Genomic DNA, 27,844 nt, shown 5'->3' with positions numbered 1-27,844 from the left:
AAATAAGAAATAAGTACACAGAGGAACATGAATTCAAATAACATAATGGCCAAAATTAACAAAAGATACTGACAGAATATTGATATAACTACTCTGAAGATATCATGTACAAATATATTAAAAACTACAAAATAACATCAAAAAAGAAAATCCAAAGAAAAATGAACAAAAAGCACTAAAATCTCAGAAGTAAACATTTGAATTTTTAACAAATGCTTAACTAAATACTCAAATAGCCAAGAAGTAAGTAAAGTCCAAATTTAAAATAAGGTATTTCACCAGTGTATACCTATTAATCTGGCAGAGGGTAAAGTGTCATATAATCAAGAGTTGATTAGGACATAAAAAGACTGTGAATTTGAACATATATTTTTATGAATACATGAAGACAAATTGGCATTAGTTATTGAAATTAAGTATGTGCCTAAATTAAAGACCAGGATGTCTCTCTTTCATAATAGTTGATGCACATTCCATAATGGAATAGGTATAAACAAGTTCCATCATAGTTCCATTTATGGTAGAAGTGAGTTAGAGAAGCCTTAGTTGTCTATCACCAGAAGAAAAAGCATGTTAAATATTGGAGATGTGGTCTGAGGCAATAACCTAGAAACACTGAGAAACAGAAATGCTGGCAATTTTTCCAGCATTACATGAATATTAGGGGATAGCACAATTACAAACTCTTGTTATATCCTTTAGATTGTGGTGTGTATATATACATGAGCAATATACATATGGTTTTACATATACATATGTACACATACACACACACTCATTTTACTCAGGACATAAGTGCTATTAATAACTCATTTTATTGATGAGGAAATTAAGACCATGAAAGTTTAAGTAACTTGTCCTAGTTCACACAATGTGGCATGCTAAATAAAGGCCCCCAAAGATGTCCACATTCTAATACCTGAATCTATGAATATTACCTTGTAGGGCAAAAGAGCACAAGATGTTGTATTAGTCGATTCTCACACTGCTAATAAAGACATACCCAAGACTGGGTAATTTATAAAGGAAAGAGGTTTAATTAACTCACAGTTCAGCATGCCTCAGGAGGCCTCAGGAAACTTACAATCATGGCAGATAGGGAAACAAATACATCCTTCATATGGTGGCAGGAAGGAGAAGAATGAGTGCCCAGCAAAGGGGGAAGCCCCTTATAAAAACCATCAGATCTCATAAGAACTACTATCAGAAGAACCAGATCAGAGAAACGGGCCCCATGATTCAATTATCTCTACCTGGTTCCTCCCACGACACGGGGGGATTATGGGAACTACAATTCAAGATGAGATTTGGGTGGAACACAGCCAAACCATATCAGATATGATTAAGGATCTTGACATAGACTGATTATCTTGGATAATCTGAATGTATCCAATGTAATCACAAGGATTCTCATAAGAGAAAGACAAGAAGGTCAGAGTCAGAGAAAGAGGTTCTGTGAAGGAGGAGAATGTGATGACAGAATGACAGAAGAACGGAAGTCAGAGAGAGAGAAAATTCAGTGATATTATACTGCTTGTTTTGAAGGAAGAGACTAGCCAGCTAAGGAATGTAGACATCCTCTAGAAGCTGGAAGAGGCAACAAAGTCTTTCCTAGAGCCTCCAAAAAGAGCTTCTCAGTTTTTTATGTTAGTAATAATGTACATATACACATACACACACTGTGTTCTATCATTTATCATCATTTTATTTATCCATCTGGTTGTCTATAATGGCGTGCTTCACTTTAATTTTAGCTCTGTAAGTGATAACTCTGCTATCACTTTGATTTTAGCTCTGTAAGTCCCCTGCCCCACTTTTTTTTCACTCTTAACCTCCAGAAATTTAAGAAAATAAATTTGTGTAGCTTTAAACTATATATTGTGGTAGTTTGTTACAGTCTCAAAAAATAAATACAGCCATGAAATTAGTACAACCAGCAAGTGTAAGAGCCACATTTCAGTCTTATCTCAGATTCTCCAACTGTACTTCTGCTTTAACTTAATAGTTTGGAATAGTCTTAGGTGACACATCATAGAATTATTGTGGATATGTTGTTCAAATGAAGTCCTTCAAAATCTCCTTGAGTCAACCAAATTTGACCTTGTAACAATGAGTGAAAATGCCTAGCCCACAAAATTGCATCACACCATCACACTATGGCATGGAAACGAAAATATCACTCTGTGATATACACTCAGGCAGCATTCACTTGCTTTCCAGATTGCAACTTTTCTACCGATATTTGAATATGTGAGAACACATGATGATGAACTCATAGTCATCCCCTCCCCTTTTTAAAAGGTCTGAAATAATACTAAAATTATCTTAGTGATATCTCAGAATCATATGCTTACTGAAAATATGCAAAAGAAACAAGTAATGGCGTACTTAGGAAGATTGTCTCTGGCTACTCAGCACAATGTCTGGTACATATTAGAGATTAAAACATTACTAGATGAATAAAGAATGTGACTTTTTCAGATTATCTTGCAGTGAAATTAAGTTATAAAAATTTTTGTGATCAATCTGCTTCATTTCTATTGTCATATAAATTCTTAGTTCAGTTCACATATAAAATAACATGGCACTATAATTGCATGTACTATTATGAATCTCTATGATTTTTTTCTTATATGTCTACACCTACAGCTCATAAAGATTAATGTAGTTTCACTGGAGTTGGCACTAAAGCATTTACAATTGGTATTAAATCAAATGTTATATAAACTAATTTTCATTAAATAACCCTGGAGCTGCTTAAAAAATTATTGTCATTTGCGCTAGGAATTAAAAGTGTCTCTACCACATTTTATATTCACCATAAAGACTAAATTCAGGGTTAGAGAAATGTACAGTTATAGGAAATTTTTGAATATACAAATTGACAGGCTTTCTTTAAATGCAATTAATTTGTAAGAAAGGAAATTTGAACTGAAAGGAAGTGGGTGCAGTCTTGTCTCCGTGTTTGAATGTAGTAAGTATCCTGGTAATGAGGGAATATCTAGAGAATGTTTCTATTCTATGAGCTATGCAATTGTTTCCCTATATCATGAATAAGCACCGTATTTTATGATTGCACATTAAGTGATCATGGTCATACAAATGTGTAGAGAGACTGAGTGAAAAGGCATTTGAAGGTCTGAAGTAGCTGGGAGACTGCAGCGCAATTCCTTGGGTAAATGCAATCAGGAAATCCTTGGGGCCTGAATGAATGAATTTCTCTATCCCATTTCTCTCTTCCTGTCAGGACGTGAGGGATCACAATGACAGACATTTTCAAATTTAGTTTTTCAGATTAAGATGTCCTAGAAATTACAGATAGTGTAAATGCATCCCCTAAATCTGTGGTTTTAAATTTTCATGATAGCCTTTTCATTTGTTTGTGTTTTACTGCCTAGAAGTTAGAAACTATCCATTGCTTGTCATCTCTTTGCCAGTGAGCTGATTTATGGGAGAGACACCCTAAATGTATACTACATTTGCTAAAGATGCAGCGTTTTAAGGTGACTATGTCTTAAGTGGGGGATTTCAGCTCTAGCTTCATCCATCACATTCTTTCATGTGCCAAATGACTATTCTCTCCCGGGTATAACCTCAGGATATTTTTAACCTAGTACATTCAGCCACAATCAGGGCAACACAACTCCTAATTTAAAATCATCTCTGTGATTTTAAATTACCTCTAATTTTTGTCATCTGCAGATTTTCATGTTCTTTCTAGTTCAACAATACATTGAAAGTGTACTTGTACTTATTCAGTATTTTCTTTTTTCTGAGTATCTGGTCCACCATAATGCTAATACTAAAAATCTTTGGTTTTATCTGTTGGTGTAAACACATTTTTAGCTAGAATTTGTGGTTTATCACTTTTGTTTAGGACCATCATAATTTTAATTTTGTTAAAAACAGTAGTTCTTTATTTTTGTTAAAAATACTTGAAATATTTACTCATTACATAGTGAGTTTGTTGTTGTTGCTGCTGTTGTTCAATAAAATTATTTATTCAAAGACCTTTATAAAAATCTACACCAATTTGTTATGAACACATATATTTTTTACTGTTGGCAATTAATCAGATTTCTCTTTTCAGCTCTATGTAGCTAATTTACAATTTATCCACCAAACAAATAATCCGATGGAATTTTGATATTCTGAATTAATCTATGGTATATTTCTGCTTTTTTCCTGAGGAAGATATCCTCTGTTGTTTTCTAGAAAGACAAACTGTTTTTTCTCTGAGGAACTTCTCATGTTTTATCTGACAGAGATTTCAATCAGGAGATGGTGATTTCTCCACCAACAGAGGTGCTCAGGTGACCAGGCCTGATTACCTCATATCCTCAGCTGGTTATTTTTCCAATGCCAATTTTTGGTTGAAGATGAAACTCTTTTATTCTTGTCAAAAGTAATCTTGGTGTTACCAAGGCATCTTCATCACACTCCATAATGCCTGCCCAAAATTAAGGAAAAGTTTAGTCAGAGCTGAAAAGATAGATTTCTAATATGTGGCTGTGTGCATTAACCCTAGCCCAAAACGAGATGTTTCACTGAGTGTTTCACTTACATGAGCCAAAAAAAAAAAAAAAAAAAAAAAAAAAATCCTACTTTTCCTCTTAAGTTAATTGAGTATCTTTTTTCACTTTTACCTAGAGTGTTTGGATAGAGGCCATGACTGAAATATTCCAGATTCACCCTTTTTCCATGGCCCATATCCATAATTTCAACTAAGACATATATATATATATATATGTGTGTGTGTGTGTGTGTATATATATACATATACATATATATTTATATATATATATATAACTGTCTAATTTATATCTGCATCATAAATCTCTACTCTGAGCTCCATCCATGAATAGCCAAGAGTAAATTTATAATCTTAACATGAAAAGTTTAATGTACCTCAAATTCAAACATGTCTATGACAAGAATCATTGCCTTTCATCATTCCCCTACTCTCCCAATAACTTTGCTCCTATTTTTTTACCGGCCTATAGTTCACTGAATTGTATTCAAATCCATCTATGTGTCTAAACCTAGGAATTGTTATCTGTCCTCTCCTTCACTGTAAAACCCCATATCAAATGGCAGACCAAATTCTCCTAATTTTACCTTTGTAATTGTTCTTGAATCTATCTGTTTTACTCCCTTTACAGGGATACCACATTAGGTTACTATAATTTTCTAATAAGTTAAAAACATGACTCCTATGTAAATACAAGGTGAACATATGTCAAATATTTTATTTGACTCCTGATTTATTGAGGGAACTAATAAGAAAATAAAGCTGGATCAAATAACATTTTGATAAATAAAGTATTTAGAATATCCCAGAAAGGGCATTTTAAAGCAGGTTTACTAAGTTAGGTATAAAACTGATGATTTGTAGCCTGCAAGATCATAAAACTGTAAATTTTAAGATTATATTCCCTACCAAACAGAAAAGTACATGTTAGCATGTAATTCTGTGGATTCTGAGCTCTTTACAGTAGATATAAAGTGAACTTCAGGTACATTTTCTTATATAATTAAATAATACTTATGTCAGTCTACCATTTTGCTGACCAATTTTTAATATTTTTCTAAAAATTTTGCCCATTTTGCTCCTATAAATTTGTCAAGCATTATTCTATAGCACAAGAAGCTGATCCTGTTTGCCCTGATTATGTTCACAGTGAAACAAGAGGTGGTTATTGTCATGTAAATCTATTATGGGGGACTATGAGTGCAGAGAATTAACTTCTAACTGGAAATTTTGTTCAGTAACATAGAGTTGGACTTTCATGATGCCTCTATTATTTGCTTTTTCATCCTAAACCTAGAAACCAAGCCCAAGAAACTCTATTGTTGAAACTTCACACACTCACAAGATTTTAGTGAGTTATTTTCTCTTTGAGATCCTTAACAGAGTTTGAAATTTCTGGCCTGCCCAAAAGGGATCTTTCCTACCTTCTGTGAAGCTGGGACCCTTTACCCATAAAACAGGTATCAAAGCTAGTTTTATTTCTGAAACGATTTTGTAAGTACTGAGCTTACTTTTAAAATACAATCTTCACTCCTTAATGAAAGACTTTTCATCCCTTACTAAATAAAATTTATTTTCAAATGTAACACTCCAGGTAAGGCCATCATTGATGGCAGCAGAGGTCCATTTAGAGTGGCTGCTGCCAAGATGCAGCCTGCTGCAGGGAGACAGGCCCAGTCCTCTCGCTCCATGGATCAGACAGGAGCCCCGCCCTCTATGCGTACACTGCCACCCTCCGAAGTACAAGACCCAGCATCACTGTAGTCTGCATCATTAGGGTTTGGGAAAGTTGTCCTCACCAAGTCTTTGAATGTTTAGGGGCATCTGCTCCCACAGTCTGGCCTTTGCCCACTCCTGGCACTTGCTCGGATCTCAGAGCAGGATTGTGGCTGACCCTGGGTGCTGTCACAGCCTGACCAGGTGTGCACATCCTCAGGGCAGTGCTGACACACCAGCCTCCTGCCACCTTAGCCCACTCTGGGCTTTGGGCACTGACAAGCATGGGAGGGGAAACCAGGGGGGCACTGAGGGCAGATTGGCACTGGCCTGCAGATGCATTTTGTTACCAGTAGCCTGGTATGCATGGACAGCAGCAGAAAGCAGAAAGACTTCTGGGCAGAGGGGGATGGGTCCTCAGAAGCCTCACCTTCAGCTAGGGAAGGCCTAAAGTCTGGGGGTTGGGCTGCCAGTCCTGTGGACTGGAGGGGGATCTCATGGTGCCTTTTACTGGGCCCAACCATGGTTGCCATGGACCAATCAACATGGACCTCCCCGTTCTGAGGCCCATGAAAACCTCGGGCTCAGCCAGAGCAGGCAAGATGATGAGATGACCAGCTGCCCAGAGGAGCTACCCTGTCTGCTGATAGCTGGAGAATTTCAGGATGACCAGCATCTGATAGGAACTTCCCACTCCAGGTATGATATGCCTGCAGAGAGGAGAAACCCACTCCAGGGCCTCCTCTCTGCCAACAGCTGCTGAGCCAATGAGACACCTGCCAGCAAAGAGGAGCCATCCACCTCAGGGCCTCCTACTGTCTGCTGACGGCAGAACACTTGTTAGGACACCCTGCCTACAGAAAGGAGCTACCCATAGCAGGTCTCTGAGCAGTTCTACTGCTCATTAAAGCTCCTCTTCATCTTGCTCACCCTCCACTTGTCTGTGTGCCTCATTCTTTCTTGTTGCAGGGCAAGAACTTGGGGCCCACCAAATGGCAAGGCTAGAAGAACTGTAACAGAAACACATTCCCCTTGCTCACCACTGTGTGGACAAAGAGAGGGAGAGAAGAGCTGTGTTCCTTTGGGGAGCCCAGATCTGGGAACTCCCTGAGCCAGGGCTGTTACTCCCTCTTTGAGATCCTGGGAGTTCCCAGCATCTCAGAGCTTCCAGACACCACTGCATTCCACAGTGCCAGCAAGGGAAGCAACTTGCAGTGTGCTTGGTCCAACTGCAGCCTCGCAGAGAGTCAGTGCCTATGCTGGCACCTGGAGCTGCCTGCCCCACTCAGCAGCCAGCATGCCTGACTGTGCAGTGGCCAGACCCCACACTCATCCACTCACCCACTTCTCGCTGCTCTGTACCTGGCTCACCCTTGGTAGGCATGGGATTCAGGCCAGTAGCGTGAGCTGAGTGTAGCCTGCCAGGCTAAGTGGGCAGACAAGCCAAGTGGGTCCAAGGAAAAGCTGGGCAAAAGAGCCACTGGCCACAGAAGTTTTCAGCCAGAAAACAACACACCAAAGATCCTGTAACATTTGTTGCATAATTTATGTGTCCTGGTAAAAAAAAAAAAAAGAACAGATTCCCATTTAACATACACAAATAACTATATTGCTATGAGAAGTTAGAATATTCAGTAAAAGTAAAAGTATTTGTTTCAGAAATCTGAGAAGTCACTGAGAATTATGTGACATTTTAAAGTTTTATTTCAGTTAATTAAAGCATAATTGACCAAAAATAATTATTACTGATTGATAAAGGAAAAATAAAAAGGGAATCCTTCATATATTGATTAGAAAATAAATAAATATAAAAATTCAAAAAGTTCCTGCTATTAAATTATTCTTATTTGTTCCTTCATCTCTGTGTAATAAATTATTATTATTATTATTTCTACTGGATCATGGGTCAGCAGTCTACTTTCACACTGTTAAGTGCTTCTGGACGACAAAGATTCCTAACAATCCTGACTCAGCTCCCTGGTACAAGAAGTGGTCTAAGACTTGTCAACTTGGAAAATCGTGTCCAATGTTGTAATTTTTGATGTATCAATAGTTGATAGCACTTGGTACAGTACTTTTTAGTAGACTCTGAGATTGTACAGTCTATTCCTTGAAACTTATAGCAGAAGTTTCAGGCAGGCTTAAGAGAAAAGCTGAAAACATTTGTTCAAATATTAATAAACGAAGTCTCTTTCCAGTAGTCAGAGTATTTTTTTAATTGAGATCACAAACAATAAAATGGACAAACTGAATTAGTTTTCTACCACTAAGGAAAATTTTGTCATAAACTTAGTGGCTTAAAACATCTGTTCATTATCTCATAGTAGGTAAAAGTCTGAGCTTGCTCAATTGAGTTCTCCTGCTTGGTCTGTCAAGGCCAAAGTCAAGCTGAAGTTGTTGGCTGGGCAGGAATCATATATTTGGAGGTTTTAAGAAAAAATCTGCCTCCAAGCTCATTCAGGTTGCTGACAGAATCAATTTTCCTGCTGCTGTAGGGCAGAGGTCTCTATTCTCTTACTGCTTTTTGGCCAAGGATTGCTCTCGGCTTTTAAATGTTATTCATTCTCAAGTTCTTTCTACCTAGCCCCATCCATGCACCTTCAAAGCTTGCACCAAATCTTTCTCTTGTGGCAAATGCTTTTGATGTTGAACTCTCTCTAATGTATTCTTCTGCTAGTTGCCAAAGAGCTCACATGATTAGGTTAGACCTACCCAGATTATCTCTCTAATTTACACGCAATTTATTAGAGATCTAAGTTATGTCTACAAAACTCTGTCTGACTAGGTAACGTAATGTAATCACAGGGTAACATCAGGGAGAGAAAAGCCCAGATACCATCTTACAACTCTGCGTACCACAGAAACAAACAAACAAAAAAGCCCACAAACCATATTTCTTGGTCTTTATCACATAATAGAATAGATGCTCAATAGCCACCTGACAGAAATCACCAAATGATTAAACTGTAAAACCTGACTCCTCATCATTGTTGTAACCAATGACAAATCATTAACTGGCCACGGAAAAAAAAAAAAAAAAAAAAAAAAAAGAACAAGAATCAAACTTGGCCAAGAACCAGAACTAGAAATGAAAACACAGAGTCAAAGAAAATGAGTAAAAGAAAGACAGAAAATGTAATATTCTATTGCCTATAAGTATTCACACCAGAGACTACATAATAATCATAATAATAATGTGCCAATAGTTAAAGAACTCATAAGTTGTCCTTGTAAGGCTGCCAGGTCCATCCCACAGACTCTGGCTGAAAAGCAGATGAACAAATGCACTCTGACGCTGATATCCAGTGAAAAAATGGACTAGGGGACCAGGCTGCCAACAGACACCAAGGAGGTTGCTGTAAAGAGTCAGCAGCCACAGCCCTGAACAGCTGGCGCTGTGGGTATTCAATCACTATAGATTTAATGACAAAGGCCTTGAGTCAACATGCTTGTAGGTAATTGCGCATGGATGATTAAAGACCAGGTTTCTGGAGACATGAGTAAACAAGCTATTTAGAAAAAACTCTCCTGCATTCTTTTGTCCTTACTTCTTCCCTTTGCCCCAGGGTAAGAACCACCACCTTTGGTTCATTCTTCTGGAAGCTTTGCAACCCTCACCAGCCTTCAAAGAAGGCTTGTGTTTTTCCTACAATTTCTCCCACCACCCTGACCGATCTCCTATACAAGGCCAGCCAGTGTAATTGGCTTTACCAAAAAAGTCCTTGGTCATCTTGGTGGGACTTTTAAAACTGCAGCAGATTAATTTTCAAAAATTTTAAAATATGGCAATTATGAAAAGTTCAATCAAATCTGTGTCACAGGTTTATTTGACTCAATTATCATGTGACAGAAACAGTATGATGGTAAACTGGTTCTAACTGTGATTTAGAACAGAAGCAAAGGATATACATAGTCCACAAGAAAGGTGTTAATAGCCTGTCACCTGGGCTTTCCATGACCAGCATGCATCCTCTCATTTGTTTTCCACAATGCAGCCAGAGTAATTTTTTAAATTAAAAATGCATTAATTTACTCTGCATAATTGTCACTTAAACCCACATTCCATGCCTTTCTCAGTGTGACCTACAACACGGTATAACCTTTGTGACTTGCCTGCCTGCCTCATGAACTTAAAACACTTTCTCACATTTCCCCTTGATGTGCACTTCAGCCTTTGGACTTTGAATTTTTCATGTAGTCTTTTCCTATGCAATATTCCATCCAGGAGTATAGGGCCTTTCCTTTGCAGGGGCAATGCTTCTGCCCTAACCTTCTTTTTGACAGAGCAGGAGTATTGAACCATCATCTCGGACAAACGCCACCTCCTTAAGTTCCAGTTCCCTTTCTAGCCTCATGCATTTCAAGGAAATCATTTCTCTTCTAACTACAAGCAGCCCCTCAGTCAGAAACAGCCAACAGTAAAACACAGATAAGACAGCTCAGGCACAGAGGGAGTGGGGGAGAAAGTCTCTTGGTTAACTGCCAAACTTCACCCTCATACAATGGGCCCCAGTAAAACAGTGGGCTTTAATAAGCACATTCCTTTCCATTCAGGTGCACTGAGATAGGGAAGCTAAGAGTAGACTTGGGGGATATGCCTGCTGCTGTAGAAATATGAAGGAGGAACTATGTAACCAGCGCAAAGAAACTAAAATACTTGAAGAAAGAATGGATGAATGGATAACTAGAATAATCAATGCAGAGAAGATCTTAAAAGAACTGATAGAGATGAAAACCATAACACAGAACTATGTGACAAATGCACAAACTTCAGTAAACCACTCCTCAGTAAATGTAAAAGAACAGAAATTATAACAAACTGTCCCTCAGACCACAGTGCAATTAAACTAGAACTGAGGACTAAGAAACTCAAACAAAACTGCTCAACTACATGGAAACTGAACAATCTGCTCCTGAATCGCTACTGGGTACATAATGAAATGAAGGCAGAAATAAAGATGTTCTTTGAAACCAATGAGAACAAAGATACAACATACCAGAATCTCTGGGACATATTTAAAGGAGTGTGCAGAGGGAAATTTATAGCACTAAATGCCCACAAGAGAAAGCAGGAAAGATGTAAAATTGACACCCTAACACCACAACTAAAAGAACTAGAGAAGCAAGAGCAAACACATTCAAAAGCTAGCAGAAGGCAAGAAATAACTAAGATCAGAGCAGAACTGAAGGAGATAAAGACACAAAAAACCCTCCAAAAAATCAATGAATCTAGGAGCTGGTGTTTTGAAAAGATCAACAAAATTGATAGACCGCGAGCAAGACTAATAAAGAAAAGAGAGAAGAATCAAATAGATGCAATAAAAAATGATAAAGGGGATATCACCACCGACCCCACAGAAATACAAACTACCATCAGAGGATACTATGAACACCTCTACACAAATAAACTAGAAATCCTAGAAGAAAGGGAAAATTTCCTGGACACTTACACTCTCCTAGGACTAAACCAGGAAGAAGTTGAATCCCTGAATAGACCAATAGCAGGCTCTGAAATTAATAGCCTACCAACCAAGAAAAGTCCAGGACCAGATGGATTCACAGCCGAATTCTACCAGAGGTACAAGGAGGAGCTGGTACCATTCCTTCTGAAACTATTCCAATCAATAGAAAAAGAGGAGTACCTCCCTAACTCATTTTACAAGGCCAACATCATCCTGATACCAAAGCCTGACAGAGATACAACAAAAAAAGAGAATTTTAGACCAATATCCCTGATGAACATCGATGCAAAAATCCTCAATAAAATACTGGCAAACCAAATCCAGCGGCACATCAAAAAGCTTATCCACCATGATCAAGTGGGTTTCATCCCCGGGATGCAAGGCTAATTCAACATACACAAATCAATAAACGTGATCCAGCATATAAACAGAACCAAAGATAAAAACCACATGATTATCTCAATAGATGCAGAAAAGGCCTTTGACAAAATTCAACAGCCCTTCAAGCTAAACTCTCAAAAAATTCGGTATTGATGGAATGTATCTCAAAATAATAAGAACTATTTACGACAAACCCACAGCTAATATCATACTGAATGGACAAAAACTGGAAGCATTTGCTTTGAACACTGGCACAAGACAGGGATGCCCTCTCTCACCACTCCTATTCAACATAGTGTTGGAAGTTCTGGCTAGGAAAATCAAGCAAGAGAAAGAAATAAAGGTATTCAGTCAGGAAAAGAAGAAGTCAAATTGTCCCTCTTTGTAGATGACATGATTGCATATTTAGAAAACCCCATTGTCTCAGCCCAAAATCTCCTTAAGCTGATAAGCAACTTCAGCGAAGTCTCAGGATACAAAATTAATGTGCAAAATCACAAGCATTCTTATACACCAGTAACAGACAAACAGAGACCCAAATCATGAATGAACTCCCATTCACAATCGCTTCAAAGAGAATAAAATACCTAGGAATCCAACTTACAAGGGATGTAAAGGACCTCTTCAAGGAGAACTACAAACCACTGCTCAGTGAAATAAAAGAGGACACAAAAAAATGGAAGAACATACCATGCTCATGGATAGGAAGAATCAATATTGTGAAAATAGCCATACTGCCCAAGGTAATTTATAGATTCAATGCCATCCCCATCAAGCTACCAATGACTTTCTTCACAGAATTGGAAAAAAACTACTTTAAAGTTCATATGGAACCAAAAAAGACCCCACATTGCCAAGACAATCCTAATCCAAAAGAACAAAGCTGGAGGGATCACACTACCTGACTTCAAACTATACTACAAGGCTACAGTAACCAAAACAGCATGGTACTGGTACCAAAACAGAGATAAAGACCAATGGAACAGAACAGAGACCTCAGAAATAATACCACATATCTACAGCCATCTGATCTTACAGCCATCTGATCTTTGACAAACCTGTCAAAAACAATAAATGGGAAAAGGATTCCCTATTTAACAAAAGGTGCTGGGAAAATTGGCTAGCCATAAGTAGAAAACTGAAACTGGATCCTTTCCTTACTCCTCATACCAAAATTAATTCAGGATGAATTAGAGACTTAAATGTTAGACCTAAAACCATAAAAACCCTAGAAGAAAACCTAGGGAATACCATTCAGGACATAGGCATGGGCAAGAACTTCATGTCTAAAACACCAAAAGCAATGGCAACAAAAGCCAAAATCGACAAATGGAATCTAATTAAACTAAAGAGCTTCTGCACAGCAAAAGAAACTACCATCAGAGTGAACAGGCAACCTACAGAATGGGAGAAAGTTTTTGCAATCTACTCATCTGACAAAGGGCTAATATCCAGAACCTATAAATAACTCAATCAAATTTACAAGAAAAAAAGAAAAAAACAAACAACCCCTCAAAAAGTGGGCAAAGGATTTGAACAGACACTTCTCAAAAGAAGACATTCATACAGCCAACAGACACATGAAAAATTGCTCATCACCACTCACCATTAGAGAAATGCAAATCAAAACCACAATGAGATACCATCTCACACCAGATAGAATGGCAATCATTAAAAAATCAAGAAACAACAGGTGCTGGAGAGGATGTGGAGAAATAGGAACACTTTTACACTGTTGGTTGGACTGTAAACTAGTTCAACCATTGTGAAAAAGTGTGGCAATTCCTCAAGGATAGAAATACCATTCGACCCGGCCATCCCATTACTGGGAATATACCCAGAGGATTATAAGTCCTGCTGCTATTAAGATACATGCACACGTATGTTTCTTGCGGCACTATTCACAATAGCTAAGACTTGTAATCAACCCAAATGTCCATCAGTGACAGACTGGATTAAGAAAATGTGGCACATATACACCGTGGAATACTATGCAGCCATAAAAAAGGATGAGTTTGTGTCCTTTGTAGGGATATGGATGCAGCTGGAAACCATCTTTCTCAGCAAACTATCACAAGAACAGAAAACCAAATACTGCATGTTCTCACTCATAGGTGGGAATTGAACAATTAGATCACTTGGACACAGGAAGGGGAGCATCACACACCAGGTCCTATTGTGGGGACGGGGGAGGGATAGCATTAGGAGACATACTTAATGTAAATGACGAGTTAATGGGTGCAGCACACCAACATGGCACATGTATACATATGTAACAAACCTGCACGTTGTGCACATGTACCCTAGAACTTAAAGTATAATAAAAAAGAAAAAACAAAAAAGATAAATGGGAACAGGCACACAACTCCCCCTTCCAGATAAGCACAACAAAAAGACACAGAAGCAGTTCCATCCTCTCTTAAACTCTTCTACCCAAAATTCTTAAAAATTCTTAATCTGTAAGAGAGTGTGCCTCTGACCAAACTCGGCCAGAAGCCCCTCTCAGGTGTATTTCTTTAAAATAAACCTGTCCTTGACTGTCTAGTCACCTTTCATGTTTCTTTTCTCTTTCCTTAATTCTTACATTTTTCACACACCTATATTATAATTATCCTAGGTAATGTAATTCAGTAGTAATTCCCTCAGAATATTTTTCCTTGCTTCACAGTCTAAATCAGATTTTTCACCATGTTTCTAAATCAAACACCCTTGGGATTTTATTCCTTTCCTATGGAATTGCCTTCTCAATTTCAATTATGCATTCATTAGCAAGCTATACTAGACTGTATTTGTGTCGCCCACAAATTCATAAGTTGAAACCTAACCTCTAATAAGACAGTTTCAGGAAACAGCACCTTTGGCAGAAAATTAGGTTTACATGAGACCACCAGGATGCAGCCTCCCTAAAGGGATTGGTATACAAAAAGAGAGTGCAGAGTCCTCTCTCTCCACCATGTGAGGCTAACACAAGATGGTATAAGTCTGAATGAGACCCAGACACCCACCAACACCTTGACATTTGACTTCCCAGTCTTGAGAACTGTGTGGAATTAATATCTGTTGTTTAAGCCACCCAATTTATAGTATTTATGTTATAACAGTTCAAACTTAGTAAAACACAAGCATATTTGATGAATGTAAGTAGAAGCAGGGACCTTGTATATTTAAAATTTCACTTTTTTGTTTGTTTGTTTCTGAGACTCTCACTCTGTCACCCAGGCTGGAGTGCAGTGGCACAATCTCAGCTCATTGCACCTCCGCCTCCTGGCCTCAGGCTCCCAATTAGCTGGGATTATGTCTGTGTGCCACCACACTTGGCTAATGTTTGTGTTTTTGGTAGAGACAAAGTTTTGGCATGTTCGCCAGGCTTGTCTCAACTCCTGACCTCAGGTGATCCAACCACCTCCGCCTACCTTATTGCTAGGATTACAGAGGTAAGCCACTGTGCTCATCCTAAAATTTCACATTTAATACCATGCCTGACATATAGTATGAATTCAGTATATATTCTAATTAATTAATACCTCAGTGAATTCAAGATAGACTTCTTTTTTTATTATTGTATTTTATAGTAAATATAGCTAAAAATCAAAATTTATATGCCAGCATTTTATGTTTAAGTTATAACACTCAAGACTATATCAGATGCAGGATAAGTTATGGCAGATTAACATTTTGACTGATTTAAATTTAAATGTGACATTCACTAAATGTGCAATTATTTTCCTTTAGTAGAACAGCTCAGTTCTTATTAGATTTAGTTTTTTTAAAAAATTAATCCCCTGTATATTTTCTTACAATGCACCTCGAACAATAAAAAAAAAAAAAAAAAAATTACATACCTCAATTTGTAACACAACCTTAAGTTGTGATAAACTTATTTACATGTCAACTTAATTCATTTTCCTATTGAATCTAATGTATGTGATATTGCATGCCCTTCTTTCATGTTTGAAACAATAAGTCATGTTTTATGTTTTATATTTAAATACATACATATTTATAAATATTTATATGTATCAACATGAAGCAATTCCAATAATATGGAAAACATAAATACATACCACCTGAAATCTCATCCATAAATAAATCACTGCTAGCATTTCTACAATTTTTCTTGTAGACATCTTTTTATACACACGTAACAATTTACATAAATGGGCTACGATTCATGCAATGCAGTGACTTTAAGCAAAATAATTAAATTTGTTATAAAGCAAAATATGTAATCTTTAAACTTAAATGGCAATCCATAGCTTAGGGCAAACGTAAGAATAAAAAATGAAATGAAATGAATCTCTTGCTTCATTTCTTCCCAGTTTCCATGTTCTCATCCCCAGCACTCAACTATTTTAGTTGTCTTCTATTCTCCCCATTTTCCTGCTGTAGATATATCACATTAACTTATCCAATCCTTATGATGTACATTTATGCAGTTTCTAAATAGTGTTATTCTAAAATGTATTATGAGTAAATACTCTTGTGCACCCATATTTTTGCAGTCTGATTTTGTTTTTAGTATAATTCCTAGTGAAAGTAATTTCTAATGGAAAAGAGTATGCAATTTTTATATGAACTCATATTAACTCTTCCACTTACTCCATATCCTTATGCTATTTCTTAACCCTCTGTGTATCTGTTTTTCTATGTACATAGAGAAAACTACTGCAGTAGAAGTATCTGATTAGATTGTCAGTGTTGATTGCATGAGCTAATATACATTCATTTTCTTACACAGATGTAGCATTTAATAAATCTAGTCTTTATTTTGATGACTTTTTCCTTTGCTTTAAAATAATTTTAAATTTTCAAATATTCACAGGAATTGTTATTTTTTACTAAGATTTTATGGTTAGTACTCACTTGGGTGGCACATATATTAAAATTGGAATGATACACAGAAGATTAGCATGGCCCTTGCACAAGGATGACATACAAATTCATGAGGTGTTCCATTAAAATTTATTCAAAAATAAATATAATAAATAAATGAATAAACCAATTAATTAAATAAAAACAAGATTTTGTGGTCCTTTCATAATAACCCTCTCCAGTTAAAGCTTTAAAACATTTTTTTACTATCTTGTTTTACTCATTTTATTGTTCTAAAGTCTACTTTGGAATTAGTATTTGATTTGACATTTCTTTTATTACAAATTATAATGAATAATATAATTTTTTTAAACTGTTGTTCCAAATGATATGGACAATTACCCCAATACCAGTTATTGAATAATTCATTCCTTACTCCATTGATTAAAAAATCTATTTTAATCAAATATTACAGTAAATGTCTCCATACTCTCAATTCTGATCCATTGATTGAAATGTAGGCACAGAGTGTGACTGGCCTATTTGATATCCATCACTGGCTCTTGATATTGTTAACATTATCCCAGCTACGTCTACTGAACAGATATGTGAGGAAGGATCAGGGGATGAAACTTAATAGGCCTATATCAGTCACTATAATCCCACCATTTTGCTAGTGTTAAGACAAGGGGTAAGCATGTAAACCCACTTCTGGTAAATGACATATTGAAAGAATATTGCCTTTCTCCATATTAGAGATGACTGCAGGAAGAATATTTTCTTTCCACTCACCGATTCCTTTCCTCATAGATTGCTGTTGTTTAGGACTTGTCTGTTACCCTGGAAGGCGTCTTGTAATGAGGAGACACAGATCCAGAGCTACTGGAAAAAAAAAATACAATGCAAAACTACCCAATTCCAGACAGTTTAAGTAAATAATAGAGAACATTATCTCTTAAACTGTGGTCCCTCAGATATTTTATTATCTTCTGCCAAGCTGATAACATTCCTTTGTTCGTATGCTGGCATCACACTGTTTTCATTGTTAAGACCTCACTAAGGTTCAATATCAGATACAAAAAGTTTTCCACAAATATGTTACTTTTTACCTTTTTTTGTATCACCCTCACATGAGTATTTTTTAAGCAAGAGGTTAGAGTATTTGTTTAAGGTCGCAAAAATATTTTACAATTTGTATTAGGAACTTTAATTACAGTGGATGTGTTTACAAATTTGTAGACAATATATTTAGAAAGTGTATGTGTCTTGGCTAGGAATAAAATATGATTTGCAATTAATTAACATAGGCTCTCATGTGAATTAGTAAAGATTTAAAACTTTCCTCATATAAGGTAAATTTACATCAAAATATTTCTCTTTATTTTCTTATAATAATTTCTAACTGGTCCCTTGACTTATTCCTCATACAGCTATTGCTCTATTTTCTTATAGTTCGTGAGCATACAATGATATCAACCATACATAACAATAATTTTTATAATTTCTTTACTATAGTATTTTATATTACTGTGTTAGTGTATACTGCCATATTAACGTAGCTAATAGGTTTGATGGACTCATGATCGTATTCCTTACTTTAATGGGGACGTTTGATTATATCACTATTAGGCAAAATATTAGGTTTTACATAAAGATATATGTTTTTAATTATTTTAATTATATTGAGATATTCTCTTTTTTTAAGTTTTTAAAAGATTTTATATTTTTATTCAGATCACCCTATGGCTTATTGTATATTAATCTATAAAAATATTGACTTATATTAAGGTTTTTTAAAACATTAATTCATCCTTGCATTTTTGAAATTGTTAAACTGTTTTATTATCTTGTTTATCGTATTTACCACTTATTATATGCTATTTATTCTATATAATCTACTACATTAAATATTGTAGAATTTAATTTATCTTATTATAGTAGCTATAAATATTATTATTTACTGCTTATTCTTTCAATTAATTCTGTAAATACGGTATCACTGTATGATTCTGTTTTCTGATTCTTCATATAATTTAGTGATACTGTATGCTTCTTGAAGCCACTTAAGATGAAATTTCTACAAATGTAAAATAATGAGATTATGTAAGTACCAAGTCAGTGTCTTCTTTTTTTTTTTAAGTAGGGTTTATTTATAGAACAGTTTTAGGGTTATAAAATTATTAAGCAAAATTTGCAGACAATTCCAAAATATCCCCTCTTCACCTTTCCCCCAATCACAATTTCTCCTGTTATTAACTTTACGCCTTGCTGCAGTACATCTGTTACAATTGATGACACATTATTTATAATTTATTGCTAACAAGCCCATAGTTTACATTAGAGTTACCTCTGTGTGTTCTATAGTTTATGGGTTTTGATAAACATGTGAATAATATTATGTATCCACCACTGTAGTATCATAAAAATGGCTCCACTTTGTAAAAATCTCCTCTGCTATACACCTAATTGTCCCTTCCCCACAGACTGAAACCCCTGGCAACCAGTGACAGTTCCCTGTCTCTATAGTTTTGATTTGCTTACTCAAAAAAAAAAAAAGAAAAGAAAAGAAAAAAAAATCCTGGCTTTATAAGATTAAGTATTGTAATTTTAAAGCAAATATCTGAGTGAGTTAAATTCATCTGAACAGAAATACACTAAGAACGGAAATGTGTAGGTAGGTATGAGCACTTGAGAATGCTGGCTGAAATAATGTGGCTAATGTAGTTGGGCTAATGTTCTGCTGTGTTGCAAATCCACCATCACCATTGGAGCCTATGCTGGATATGAAGGAGAAATAAAGTTTATCTCAATCATTCCAATCTCAAGAATTCAATCTTTCTTTTTCTCTGAAAACTTTCCAGCCTCTAGCAAAATGTATATATCAATGTTTTATGCCAAAATTGTAGGAATGTTTACAATTAGTTGAGATACTTTGCAGGCATTTGCCTCCACTAACTATCTTTGTTGAGATACAGAGCAAGTACTCACGGACAAAAATGGGGTAGGCACTGTGCTAGGCTGTAAAGAGGAAACGGGTAGAAAGTGGAATTGAGTTTTAATAAATAAAATTGTTTGATCTCAAGTCCTTCTCAAAATTTTTACTTACAAGCCATACTAAATGTCTTATATTTCCCTCAGAAAATTGACTAAATATCTATATTTTAATCTGCCTAGGATTTTTCTTGTGAGAATTTAATAGGCTAGGGGTCATGACCCAAACTCTCCAACTAAAAAAAAAAATACAGAATATTTGTTATCTGTTATCTGTACCACTAAACTAATAAATTCACCATACAATATTTTAGTTTACATTCTAGTAAAAAATAAATCAGATTTTTAAATACCTACTCTCATTGATAACCTATATAAATTAATGCTTATAAAATTTGGGTCTTAAACATAAACTTCAGAAACTTTTTGGAGCTTAATCAGCTAATTTCTTGTACTTCTTTGGCAAAATAAGTTGCACAAGAGATGGCTAGAGTTCTAAACATTTATTAAATTGCAGAGAAAAATGTGTAGATGATGACTCACTAGCTTTCATAAAAAAGATTGCAAAAACCTCATAATATTGCCAAAAAATGTGATGTGAAACATTAGTGTTTTTCTATAGTCATCTAGTCATCACAAATGCTATAAAATAAATACTTCAATTAATCTCTATCTTCTCCATTTTTATAACTTAAAATGCTTTCTTGAGAATGAATTGCCTCACATATTGAAAAGGTTTGGAAATATTGCTAGATTAATTATATTTTAACAATCAATATTGAGTAGTGGGCAGGGCATTCTAGGATCAGCCAAAAACAGTATAGCTGCAATTTTTGCCTTTGGGAAATCTGATAAATATTTTAAAGGATATTCTCTAGCATTGTTTTGACTTTTACAACCACAAATACGTTTTCTCCAGAAAAAAAGTAGGTTTGCTTAATATGATTGAAAGTAAATTTCTGTTATTTTCCTATTTGAAAATTAACAGTACCTGGAATTTGTTCAAGTTAAACTGTCATTTCCGAAGGGATAAAACAGGAGCATTAAAAATGATTAATATTTTCACCAGAAAAAGCTAAGGAGAAGAAACAGTGGATTTAAAATACTTCCCACATAATTTATTTAAGTATGTATGATTGATTTTATTTTCATTTCACTCATGTGTGGATATATTTCTCCCCAAGTATGTCATAAACTTTTTAAGATATTAAAGTATATATATTTTATTTTTTTAAAATTGTATCTAGCCCAGTATTAAATATGGAATATATATTTAATTAATACTTAGCAATTGTTTATAGAATTTTTTCTTTTGAATGCAATAAAACTAACCTGTCATAATAGTTCAATGATGGTTTTATTTGTAATATCATCTATTTCTACACAATTCTTTGAAATTTTTTATTATTAGTATTCTATGTCCATGAAAATATGAAAAATAAAATACAAGAAATATTTAAAATTAACAGTTTTTACCCTTAAGGTGTGGATTATAATTCAGCCTATGAATCTAAGATATCATTATTAAAATGGAGATCAATGTTGTTTTACATCCTGATCAATAGCAGTGTAGTCATCATATAGTGCCAATAATATTAGCAACACTTGCACAATAATTACCATATATAGACACAGGCCTAAGCATGTTACCTGGATTATCTCAAGTATTTCTCCTAATAAGTCTTACAGATAAATTTATTTTCTCTGGTTTACATATGAGAGAATTGATTTTTAGTAAGTTGCCAAGTTTTATTTGAGAACAAAACTCATACTCTTTAATTAATTGAAATAAGTATTCTAACTGGGTCCTCCCATTCTCTATCAGGACTTCTTGATTTTATAGTTCACTATTTCTTTTATATTACATCAACAGTCTACTGAGTCTACACCTTTACTACCCATGCTACTCCCTCAACTCATCACACCTCTTTCTGTTCATCTTATAGTATTATAATGACTCTGTTGCATCTAATTTTAGCCCCTTGGCACCTCTCAGTATGACTGCGAAACTGCAAATGTCAGTAAATCGGCCCCTTTCCCTACTTTAAGCCTATCCTGGGAAAGCTGAATGTGACAAGAGAAAAACACCACCATACTTTCAGGGCTTACTTTAAATCAATGATCATTTCATTAAAGCATGCTTATAGTGATGCCAGGTAATCTTATTTCAGTTTAGTGGTCCATTGACTCTCACACACTCCTAGAAGTAACTTTATTAATTTTTCTCTTGTCACATCTTCCAGTCATACCCCCATTGTCATTGTCATTCTCAACTGACCATTTTCTTCCTATTTGACTAAAAACTTACGAGCTGGTGGAAGAGTACTTTAATACAACGCCATCAGCACACTATGCGTGTACTGGAAGCTTTGCCCAGATACTCAATATTTCCTTCTGCTACCAACAACAATCTGTCTGGGCTCCTATCTAAAACCTGTTTCTCTACTTGTGCCCATTATTCCATCCTTTTCTTCCTACTCAAGGACATAGATCTATCAATATTACTATCTCTCCTATCTTTTTCCTACATCATCAATTTTTTTCCTGCCTACTAGAACATTCCTAATAGCATTCAAACTTGCTTACATTTTTCAAATTATTTTTCAAAATTATCACCTTTCTTAATTTTCTCTGTAATCAACCACCACATTTATTACCTTTATTTCAACTCCCACCATACAAAAAAAAATTGCTGTATGTCCTCAATTCCTCTCTTGCCATTCTAAGTCAAGATTATTCCAATGAATGGTTTTTCTACAACTGTTCTTTTGAAATTGCTATATAAAAGCTTTAGCGGCTTCCACATTGTCAAACACTCTATCTTTATTGCAGTTGACAGAAAATTAAACATAGTTGATAATTTGCTTCTCTTTGATGGGTTTTTGTGTTTCCACTTGGCCTCTAGGTCATGTATTTCACTGCCTTCTCCCTTCAAGTCTGCTTTGCTGGTGTTTCTGCATTACTTTGACCACTTCGTATTCAAGGACTACAAGGATTAGTAATTGAATCTCTTCTCTTAATCATCCGCATGCACCGTTTTGGTGATCTCATACAATTCCATTGCTTTAGAATCATTTCGCAGCTAATGTTCATAGAATTTATATCACTGGCTGATAACTATTTTTTGAACTCCAGACTGTTACATTCAACTATTTATTTGGTATCTTCATTTAGGTGTCTAACAGAAGTTAGAAAATTAACATATCCCAAAATGGGTTGCTTTCATATCTCGAAAACTGTTTCTTTTCCATCCAGTGCTATTTCAATTATAGACTACTTCCCAATTTTAATTTCTGATACCAAAACTTAGACTCATCCTTGAATGTTTCCCTTTTCTCTCATTCAAATTCAATTCGCCAGTAACCTATTTGCTTTATTTTGCAAATGAATTAATAATTCTACCACCTCTTAACATTGTCATATCTGCTATCTTAGTCCAAACCATCATTTCTCACCTGGATTATTCTTGCATTTGCATTCTAAATCTTCTCCCCAGTTCTGACCCTGCATTTCTGTTTTAAACACAGCAGCTACGTAACATTTTACAAATTTATTTCATGCTATTAATCTTTTAAATTCTCCCTCTTCAGTGTGTTTTCTTATCAATCAATACAGGGACAGAAGCCCATATGTACCCATCATAACCAATATTTGTTACCTTTCTGACTCTGCCCTTCACTCTCTTCACTACTTCTGTGATCCACACCCTGGTCTACTTGCTGTTCTTCAGGGCACTTGCACTTGACATTTCTTCTACCTATAATATCTTCTGTTCACAAACCTGGTACATCCTATTCCGTTCCTTTATTTATTTTTATTCATAGCACTTTCACTATGTTCTACATGTAATGCTTGTTTCCTCTTCAAGTCTCCCATGCCAATAGGGAAGAAGCTTGAATTTGCCACCGTAGTTCAAAAATGTAATGCCTATTGTTTATAATGTACTAAAAATATTTGCTCAATGAATATATGAACAAAGTAATGAAAGTGATGGAGAAGAAATCTAAATCTAGAATTAACATTAAGGAATACTCAAAGTTGTAACTCTTATCAAACGAGTTCATTTAGGGACTGTTGCAGAAAATGGTTTTCTTTTAATGTTGATCAGTGTAGACAATTCAGATAATTTCCCAAAGTAAGTTTGGTGACAGTGTAAATAAATTGATAATTTACCACATTTTATATCAATGTCTAAGATGATCACATTCAAAACTAAAGAATGTGTAGGCTTTTAGAATAAGTCTGGAGATGTGAATATGTTGTATCTTTCAATTAATTCCAATTCAATTTTTATATCATTTTCTGTGAATGAATTACTATGCAAAGTTGCTGATGCATAATAAACACAAGCACAATATACATAATCTGAACAATGTCTTATATACAAAATCATAGAATTGTAAAATTGGAGGCACTGTTTGAACCTTGGAAGGTATTTCAAGGAAAAAAAAATAAGAGAAACTGTTTTCTTTGGTGCAGGTTAACTAAAGGAGCATATTAAGTATGACACAACTTGAATAGTAATTATAGTCTTCAGTCATTAATTGCCTACTACAAGCCGTTCAATGTTGGTTGGGGTGTGTGTGTGTGTGTGTGTGTGTATTTCACGTGTACAGAAAAGGCCATTTCGAACAGAAGCAAACAATCCTTTTTGATATATTCATAATATCATATTTAATATCGGGCAGGTAGTAATTCATTATTGCTTATTTAGCTAATAAATTTTAAAAAGAAAAAAAGCACTGGTAAAAAGCACATGACATATTTATATAATCTGCTACATATTTGTGATTATGGCACTTTGAAAAGCTTATTTGAAGGGAGAAATAAAATATAATATGTTTTATAATAAAAAATGTCTTGATTATTCAACACTGTATTCTATCTAACAAGTACAGCATTTGGCACATAGGTGCTCAGAAACTATATGAATAAATAGAAGAATTATTCTTTAAGGATGAATATTTTTGTAACACAATTATTTATTTATTAACTCATGAAGACCTATACTTCTGTAATGCTAAATTATTTCCATTTAAACAAGTGAGCATTTCTGAAAGTATGCATATAGAGATGTCAAAACTGTTGCAGACAGCGACATAACCCACTCATTCAAATATGCAATTTTATTCAAAACATTTAAAACTTGTATGATACCATCACAAACCAGTCAGAGTGAGTGCATTATACATTACTGGCACCCCAACACACACCCTGTGGTGTTAATCCTAAAGGTTCTCATCCTCTGGATGTTGATGGGAGGAGGTCCTCAGTGTGATCAAAGTAGTGTGGAGAATGGAGGGAGGAATGTGGCAAGTAGCAGAAAAGAAATAATTCACTGTTTTGTTTGTTTGTTTGTTTGTTTGTTTTAGACAGGGTTTCGCTCTGTTGCCCAGGCTGGAGTGCAGCAGCGTGATCTCGGCTCACTGAAACCTCCGTGATTCTCCTGCCTCAGCTTTCGGAGTAGCTGGAATGACAGGTGCCCGTCACCATGCCCACTAACATTTGTATTTTTGGTAGAGACTGGGTTTGCCATATTTGCTGGGCTGATCTCAAACTCCTGACCTCAACTGATCTGCCCACCTTGGCCTCCCAAATGCTGGAATTACAGGCGTGAGCCACCATGCCTAGCCTAATTTAATATTTTAACAGTGAGTTAAATTACCATAAATTACCATACCACTTTACTCAGGTAAAATATTAGCCTAGAAATAGATGTTGATCAATATGAATGACAAACTTTATAATCAAATAAACAATAGGTAATTAAAAAGATGGAGCAAAATTTTCTCAGGCTTTGGAAAATTTTATCTACAATAGCCACTTTTTAAAGACAAATGTCAAACATTAAAAACTTGCTAATATGGTATTTTTTAATCTTACAAAAATAAGCACACAAAAATGTGCTTCTGAACACTAAAGTTTTGTGAGTTAATGGCCTGAAAACATCTTCCAGATCCTAAACTCATTATTTTACCGTTTTTTTATGATCCGAAAAGATTTTTTCCCAAAATTGTACACAAGGACTATGATGAATCACCCTAATAGAAAATAAACTATTTTTGGAATTTTGTTAATTTACTCCTAGTGAAATTAGTGTTTTCAACTGATTGCCTTTGTTTTCCAATACACAGACTTGCCAGCTGTTTTTATTTTTCAGCAACAGCTTTTATATCTGTGCTTAAGGCAGCAGTTGTTGAATTATTTTTAAATTATTTTGAAGTGCTTATTCTAAAAGTTAATGAAAGCTTTTCTTTCTTTAATTTACTTGGAACAAGTAGTTTATATTGTTTTCTTCCTTTCCCTTTCTTTTTTTACTTCTTTCTTTCACTCTTTTCTGCAAATTGTCTAGGGTAGTGCTCTGACAGTAACTTAGCTATCACAGATTTTTTTCCTTTGTAGGTGGCATTGTTGTGCTTGACGCAAAACAATAGAGTTTTAATAAATTTGAATACGATTAATATATATTAGCTGAATTGCATGCTACTTTCATTTGTAAGGGAAACGGCTGCGTAAGACTTTGTGTTTAGAGATAAGATCAGAGTGCAATGTTTTCTTTAAAATTGAATTTAGAAAAAAAAATTCCTTCTATACATGAGGAATATGACATGCAGGACAAAATTTTCAATGTTTTAATGTCCTGTTATATTAATTATAAATTAATTTTATTTAAATTTGTAATGCTCAAATGATCACACGTTTACAACAGTGAACACTTTGAAAAACTCAAATTACTACATGATGATTGCTGTAAATCAAATAAATTGTAGTGGCCCCAGGGAGAAAATACGTGTTGTTATGGACAGTCAGAAGACTGATTTCCATCAAATACATCTCTAAAAGCACAAGCCAAAATATAAACGGATAATATTTTAGCATTTTTATTTTGTCAGAACCTGCTCACATATTACCGTTGTGTACTAAATACAACTATCAAGCCTTTGCATCCTGATTGTATTTTCTAAGAGATCTATCTTAATATAAAGAAAAAGAAAATTTTTATTTTTATTTTTTTAGAGAATCTGGTTTCTCGAATAATAAAGACATGAATAATTTTATTAAACACAAGTTTTTATACTGATACTAGATCCATAAAGTTCTTAATTCCCACAGAAATTATTGAATGCCTGGAACTTGGATAAATTTTATTACACGTTAATACATTGATTTCTGCTTAAAACTACCCCAAATAAATAAATACTTCATGTACTGGCATAAGTAAATTTTTGAGTACATCAAAAATAAAAATATTTTTTTAAAAAAACAATTGAGGCCTAATGATTGGCGTTCTAGAATAAGGGATGGTGATTCATACTAATTAAGTATAGTCAATATATTTCACCATCATCTGATATGTTGATACTGTTTTCGTCTTTCCCTCCTGTATTGTAATTGAGACCAATTACAGAAAACTTTGTCACTCTAGACATATTTATTCTCACTTGTTAAACTGGGAGATTTCTTTCCTTAGTGTATTTACATGAGTCAGTAAATTTAATTCCTCTTTTTAAAATTTACAATTAGGTCATAGATTTGTTATCTCTCTTATAAATGAATGCAGAGTGTGATTCTAAGATGTACTTTGCCTTCCTCTTATGGTTGCTTTCTACATCTATACCTACTATTTAGATAAGTGCTGTCCAGTAGAACATAAAGTGAGCCACAAATACCAACCACACATGCAATTTAAAATTTTTAGCAGGTTCCTTAAAAAGCATAACAGGTAAAGTTAATTTTATATCCAAATTGTCATTTCAACATTAAACAAATGTAAAGCTCATCGAGGTATTTATAATCATTTTTCACATCAGCATATATTTCATGTTAACAGCATATCTTACTTCAGACCAGGCACAGTTCAAGTGCACAGCAGCTGCATGTGACTACCATAGTGGATAGTGAAAATCTTGACCTTTACTTTCTGCTTTCCTAGTTGTGTTCTATTTTCCCT

At 34.9% G+C, this 27,844-nt stretch overlaps 1 non-coding gene across 1 annotated transcript; it reads left to right on the top strand.

Annotated features, from left to right (window-relative positions):
* The first annotated feature begins 16,945 nt into the window (after positions 1-16,945).
* Positions 16,946-17,052, top strand: LOC112625531. Its single transcript, XR_003119625.1, has one exon. It is a non-coding gene; the product is annotated as a U6 spliceosomal RNA (small nuclear RNA).
* Positions 17,053-27,844: the final 10,792 nt, after the last annotated feature.

The sequence above is a fragment of the Theropithecus gelada genome, chromosome 5 (genome assembly GCF_003255815.1).
Source record: "Theropithecus gelada isolate Dixy chromosome 5, Tgel_1.0, whole genome shotgun sequence".
NCBI classification, from domain to species: Eukaryota; Metazoa; Chordata; class Mammalia; order Primates; family Cercopithecidae; genus Theropithecus; species Theropithecus gelada.
Note: the sequence above shows the minus strand (reverse complement) of the source record. Positions and strands in the feature narration are given on the sequence as shown.